Below are 6521 nucleotides of genomic sequence, written 5' to 3' on the forward strand. Positions count from 1 at the left end.
ATTATGATGCCCTGTTTTGTGGGTGAATGAGAGTGCCAACCCAAGTTTTCCAGAATCAAGGGAAGAATTAAGCAGGAGAAAACGCTGTTGCCAGGCTGAATGATACTCTCCTATTCCATCCTCCTGCCTCTCCTCAGACTCTACTGCTGTGCTCTGGAGGTTCACCTGAAAAAGATGCATCTCTGGTTATACAGCTTCTCACTGTCTCCTCCACCTTCACACGCGACACTTCTGTGCTCCTCCTGTCACTGTATTTAACGCTGCTCTTTTGCTGAGGCTTTTAAAGGTCTCTGTAGAAACCATGACCACCTTCTACTGTGATACCCTTGACTGTGCTTGTGAGAATGACTGGTTTGTGCATACGGTTTGAACTTAGCTTGTTATTGTTTGAGTAAATAAGGCGTAACTGGTGCGGGTGCTAGAGAGGGGAATGGCTGGCATTCTAGCCACTGTTGAAAGGTCTCAGCATAATACATTGTAAATATCTGCTTTTGCAAGTTAGAAACCAGGAGGTCGTCTTTTGCCTTTTTGCAGTCGATCCAGATCAAGAATAGCACTAACCAGAACTTAAGGGTTTTTTAATATTTGTGATCATTCAGTTAAATCATTAACAATGTGTTGAAAGTTGAGATGATCTTATGTAGGAGGAAAAACTTCAGAGGAACGTCAGACTCGGCTGCTGCAACGGAGAAGTCTAAAAAGCTTGTGTTGTTTCCCTGGACTGTAGGTATGTTCACAGCCTGGTGTGTGTCTTCTCTGGAGTACAGATTTCCATGCGATGTTAATACATTCATAGCCAACTCTGTATAGTGTCTTATCAAATATTCACAGTGGCAAGTTACATTTCAGAGGAAAGCACCACTATTTCAGATACGCAAGCAAGAAGAGGTAAGGTGCATGCAGCAAGCCTGATAACCTCGTCTCAAACTATTTTGTAAGCCTGTAGCTTTCAACCAAAAGCTGGGAAGTGCTAGCCCGGTACTGCAGCTGCATCTCGTGACCTCTTCAGTAGCTCTTGCTTTTTTACTATTACGTAGCAAAACTGAGCATCCCCTGCTCTACTGACAGTCTGCTTCCTACAAACTGAATTACAGCCCGGGTGCCGCAGCAGCAGCACTATTCCTGTCTGTGGCGAGATGCGTGCAATGCAAATGAATGTAGGTGCTGCACATCCTTTCTAATGTGAGGGCGGGCCACAAACAGCCGCTGCATGAGACAGCTCTTCTGCATGAGATGTGAGGCCACAACAACCTACAGTCCCTTATTTCATTACGTGTTTAGAAATAACTCCTTCCTACCACTTGAGCTAGGAGAGGGTTGCTGGGTTGTTTTACTGCGGCACATTTCCATTATCAGAAGGGACAAATGCCGTAGTCTGAGTGGGCTGCAAGGGACTGTGATTTATCTCTGCATCTGAAAATGGAGGCTGCTTCCTGCCCACCCTTGCACGAATCCCCAGCAGTACACACCCTCCACCACCTGTAACTGAGCCTGGCCTTCCTCTGTCTGGCGCTGACCTCCCAGGTAATTTTCCAGCTGGGGACCACTGCTTTTAATGCTGAACTTCTCCAGGGGCTGGCACAGCTCTCCCCTCGCTGCAGTCAGGACTTGGGTTTTGTACCAGGAGCACCCAGCACACCAGCTACCTAAAGCTCCAGCAACAGCCCAGTTTACTCAGCAAGAAGTCAACGGTAATGAAAAACAAGCAGTAACTCAAGCTGGGTTTCTTTCTGGCTTACCTGCATACAGGCTTTCACTAATTTAAATTTAAACTAGTTTAGTTAGCTCAGTCCAACAACAGGCAGCGTAAGGCTTAAGTTTTAGGTGCAAGCTAGCTGGGCTTACCCGTTTGTCACCCTCATTTAATTAAAAGGTTTTGTTTCTCAACCAGTACAATAGTGAACATCCCTGTAGATTCAGCCACATGTATGCCTGCTGGAGCTTACACCTGTAGGAAATGTGCCTAAATACACTCAAATAAAATGCTGCCGCAGCAACTGAACACGTTTCCTTGTAATTGTTTGCATGATTTACAATCGTGTGGATTGTGCATGTAGGAAAGCTCTTCAGGTTGGTATTCACCAGCAAGGATGGCTCACCTTGGAGCAGCTATAGCCGTTTCTGTCCCTACACTGTCCCCTCTGCCTTTTTTTAGAGGGCAGATCAGCTGCTCTCGTAGCAGCTGTTGAACCACGAGTCACAACTCAGTGTGGTAAGGTAAAGCAGTTCCAATTTCGGGTTACCTTAATACCCCGAGCTGCAAACGGTGGCAGTCACTGTGCAAACAGCTGAGCCCTCCTGCACCCGGCCTGCGAGTCCAAGAGGGACAGGCAGGCAGCAGGGAAAGAAACCATCACAGCTGCTCAGTCCCAAAGTGAGCCTCCTGCTCCGAAATTTGAGCCCTGGGAGCTTCCTACAGCCAAAGTTGCACCAATCATTGTAATTTATTAACCCAGACTGTCGTGTGCCCACCTTGAGTCAGGTAATCAACGCACTGCTCCAGCTGGACCACCCTCCGCGGGAGCAGCCTGGGAACCCAGCGCCCACCCCTGTGACTTGCACCCATCTCCGCTTTGCGGGGGTTCTTGCTCCACGCCAGCACAACCTTTGGGAGCTAAAAGCTGAGCTGCTGCCCCTGTTCAGTGGTGTGATGGCTGCTCACCGGGGGAACCCAGCAGCCCCTCGTGCGCTAGACACAGCCACACCTGCAGAAGACGCCATCCTCACTGCTTCTGAGGCAGGCAGGGGGAGCGAGGGACGATGGGGAATTAACACAGCGCTCTCCTCAGATAACCTTCCCAGCACCTGCTATCTTCATTCCAGGCATTTTGTAACTAGAACCCTCCCTGCACGAGTTATTAGTCTAACCCGCCGCTGGCGCACCAGACAATCGGGATCAGAGCTAAATCTGGGGTATCCACAGGGAACCGGCTCCTGCTTTGTACGTCCTGGCTGGTCCAGCAAGGGCAGCTGAAAGTCAGCGCTGAAAAATCCTCCACTTGTAATCTTGCAGTTGGTCTAGAAATTAAGCACTAAAGCACAAGAGAAAGCATGGATCCCAGGGATTGTTAACGCCTCTCCGCTGTACTGTGTTTCCCGGTCTGCGCTATCTAATGAATCCTCTCCAGACCCTGGGGCAGTGAGAGGTCTCACTCGCTCGCTCGCCTGCATGTCAGAGGGCAGCGAGGGCAGAAAGGCAGCGCTGGACGTGCTGCTTTGCCTTCCCCCGGCTGCCCCTGCGGGCTGCCCCAGCACCCAAGATTAGGCTGACTCGGGGGGAGCGGTGAGTCAGAGGGGAGGATGCTATTTTGAAAAGACAGAAGGGACTGACATAAGCGAACAACAGGAGCTCGTTTGAAACTCTTGGCACTCGACTCCCGTTCAGCCCACCCCCGCTCGGCAGCCAAGCCAGGCAACGAGACCCCAGGGATGCTCCTGACAGAAGAAGTGATAAACCCAGCCAGGTCTTTGAGCACACTGTCACTATCCTTAACTTGTCATTAAAAATGTAAAAATCAAACTTGCCCGTTTTTCATTACTGTGAAGTACCCCAGGTAATTTACAGACTTACAGGCCCCGTGTGTTGCTAGACTCTAATCCCAGGGTTTTTTAATGTATTTTATCTTACTTTACTAATTTGATCTGGATTATGAGGTAGTTCAGGGGACTATCACTGGGACTTCTCCATACTGAATCCATTTCTGTAATCTTGGGCTGCCTCCTTTTTGCCCACATCTTGTGACCAGTGATATCATTAATCCACTGACCTTGCAGAGAAACAGCTTTTCTCTTTCCAGGTATCACAGCTGGTGATCTGGCTCCAAGTCTGCAGTGACGGTGGATACACACACAGCACTGGGCTGGCTTCCTGCTGAGCATCCTGCCTAACGCATTGCATGGCACAAAGGAAACGTAATTCATCAGACTTGGTCTTCTTAATATAAGAAAGAGCCATATCCCTCAAAGACCAAATACCTCCCACTGCCCCCAACCACCTGGAATAGTTGTGGCTACTCAGCACTTTGGAGAACTAGATCTAAAATTAACAAAGATAATTTCCCTGCAAGAAATAGCACCTCGGCCCGGACACGGGACACATCGGGGGAGTCTGAAACGGAAAGGCTAAAATTGGCTTCGGTCTGGGATTCTGCTGAATGGGCTAACACAGGACTGACCAACACATGAAGGACATCGGCACTATTGGAAACCTCTGTCCAAGATCATCCCAAACTGCAGGACGTACCCCAGCAGCAACATAAAGGTTACTTCCAGTGCTCAGCAGCAGCTCCTGCCTGTATGGGGCTGAGTGACCCACCTTCACTGTCACTAGTGACCATCTGATCAAGGCAGAGGTAGGCGATGGGATGGGAAACAGCTCTCCAACTGCTGGGACAAGGTGCTGGGTTTCTAGCAAGGGTTTGTGCTATACAGCAATGGTAGCCCACAGACCTCCACAGCAGTGTTTGTGGTATCAATGCTGGCCTAAATTTAAATAGACAAAAATAAAGACACATTGGAAAGCAGCCTAGGAACAGAAAGCGTGCACAGTCCTTGATGGGGCAGTAAAGATGTAGGACTTCCATCCGTCAAGCGTGCAGGGCTCATGCCTCCCTCGCTGCAGTGCCCTGATTTCAGCCGCACGTTGCAGTCCCGCAGCCCAGCAGCAGCATGGCATTGAAACAGCTACGGAAAAGAGAGGGGAGTGGAGGGAGGAGATTATGTACCTGGAGAAGGACAGGCTGATTTAACACTCCTCCCTGCTGCCAAATGCTCCGTGGGCTCTGTAGTCATCACCCAAAATAGAGCCATAGCCTGTGCCTCCTCCAAGAGACAGCCCCTGCTGGAAACGTGTCAGGGCATTGCTGGGGCAGTGACTTGCAGCACAGGGAGCCACCTTGGGAGCTGCTGACACCGCACCCCACTGTACCTGGCTCCTTTCCCTTTCCCCCACCACTCAAGCTGCCTGTTGATGCTTGCTATAGCCTGGGAACCTGACACAAGGCTCAACCCAGCAATGAACGTAGGCAGGGTTTGGGCAGAAAGGAGGAAAGGTCCCGTGTTAACCTTGGCGTGCAAGTCAGAAAGCCACCGCACATGGCTGTCATCTAACACCCAAGACACCTTGACACAAGGGGTCCCTCCCAGTCCAGCCCCAGCCAAGCAGAGGCTGAGTGGCTCCGAGGCAGCCCCTGCGGCAGCCTGGTCTCTCCAGGACCGGCCACGCTGCCCTGGGAGCTCTCTTGTGCTTCCCAACGCAAAGACACGTCCTCCCCACGGAGAGCAGCTCGTCCTGGGTAACCACCTCCTCCTTCACTTGTTTTGCTGCCAGGGTCCCTCCCGAAACGTGAGCTGCTTCAGCCCCAACTTGCCCTACACTCAGCCTCCAGCAGCACCTGAACAAGACCGGTCACGCAAAACCCCTGCCCCAGACACGTCGCGACAGCACAGGAGCTTGTGTGCTTTAATCACGAAGCACCAACGCGGCCGGTTTCTTGGGCTTCCCCATACTCTCCATCGCCTTGGGATGCCCTCGGTGGGGCTTCCAGGCCTCAAAACCTTTGCAGCAAACACGCTGCAGGCTGCCACAGCTCTGCCCCAGCCGTCCCCTCGCAGGTCACACGCAGTCACTGGGTGGCACTGTGCCCCTGCCTGTGCAGCCGCCCGGCTCCATCCTTGTCCTCCGCTCGGGGTGTCCGGGAGGAACCCCCAGCTGGGGCAGGGGCCGAGGCCTCCTCGCCAAAGCACGCTCACGCGTGGCAGCCAGCCCCGCTCGGCCGCGGCCACGCTGGAAGCAGACGGGGAAGCCCCTGGAGCCCGCAGGGAGGTGACCCCCAGCTCCCAAACCACGGGCTCCCGCTGCCTCCCCGCCGGGCTTTCTTTCCCCACTACGGTTATGTTTTCTTTACCGTGGTAAAAGGAGATCAACTGCGTCTTTACAATATCCTCCTCCATAAAACTAATAGGCCAGGCAATTGGTACAGCCCCGTGAAGTACTTTATAGTCTGGACTCAAGGAGTCAGCACCGCAGCTCACAGGCCATCCCAAGCCCAAATCCCAGGAATCGCAGCGTTATTTCTCCTTGCCATCCACCCTTGCGGGCTGGGAGCAGGGCGAGGATGAGCACGGTGCCCCGCCACCTGCCCAGCTTCACTTGGGCCTGTCTCCCACCACCCAGAGCCTCGCTCGACTCCAGCCGCACAGGGCTGCTAGGAGCATCCGCAGGGATCAGGGTTTCTTCTTTCCAGGGCACTGTGACACAGCTCTGCCCCGACTCCAGGAGCTTTTACACCATCAGGGTGAGTCAAGGACCAAGACGCTGGGCCCAGCTCTGGCCAGGTTTCTTTGTAAACGCTTTGCCGTTTGCTTCATTTGCAATTGAAAGCCAGAGGCCTCCTCACCCTTGGGAGGACCAGACAGCCCTTCTTGACACGATGATGGCAAAAGCCGCTCGGCTCTGTGAAGGTCCCTTCCCTCCACATTGACAGCCCCGTGTCTGTTCGGGAAGCTGGCGGTGACACATT

Source organism: Mycteria americana, chromosome 13 (assembly GCF_035582795.1).
Source record: "Mycteria americana isolate JAX WOST 10 ecotype Jacksonville Zoo and Gardens chromosome 13, USCA_MyAme_1.0, whole genome shotgun sequence".
Classification (NCBI taxonomy): domain Eukaryota; kingdom Metazoa; phylum Chordata; class Aves; order Ciconiiformes; family Ciconiidae; genus Mycteria; species Mycteria americana.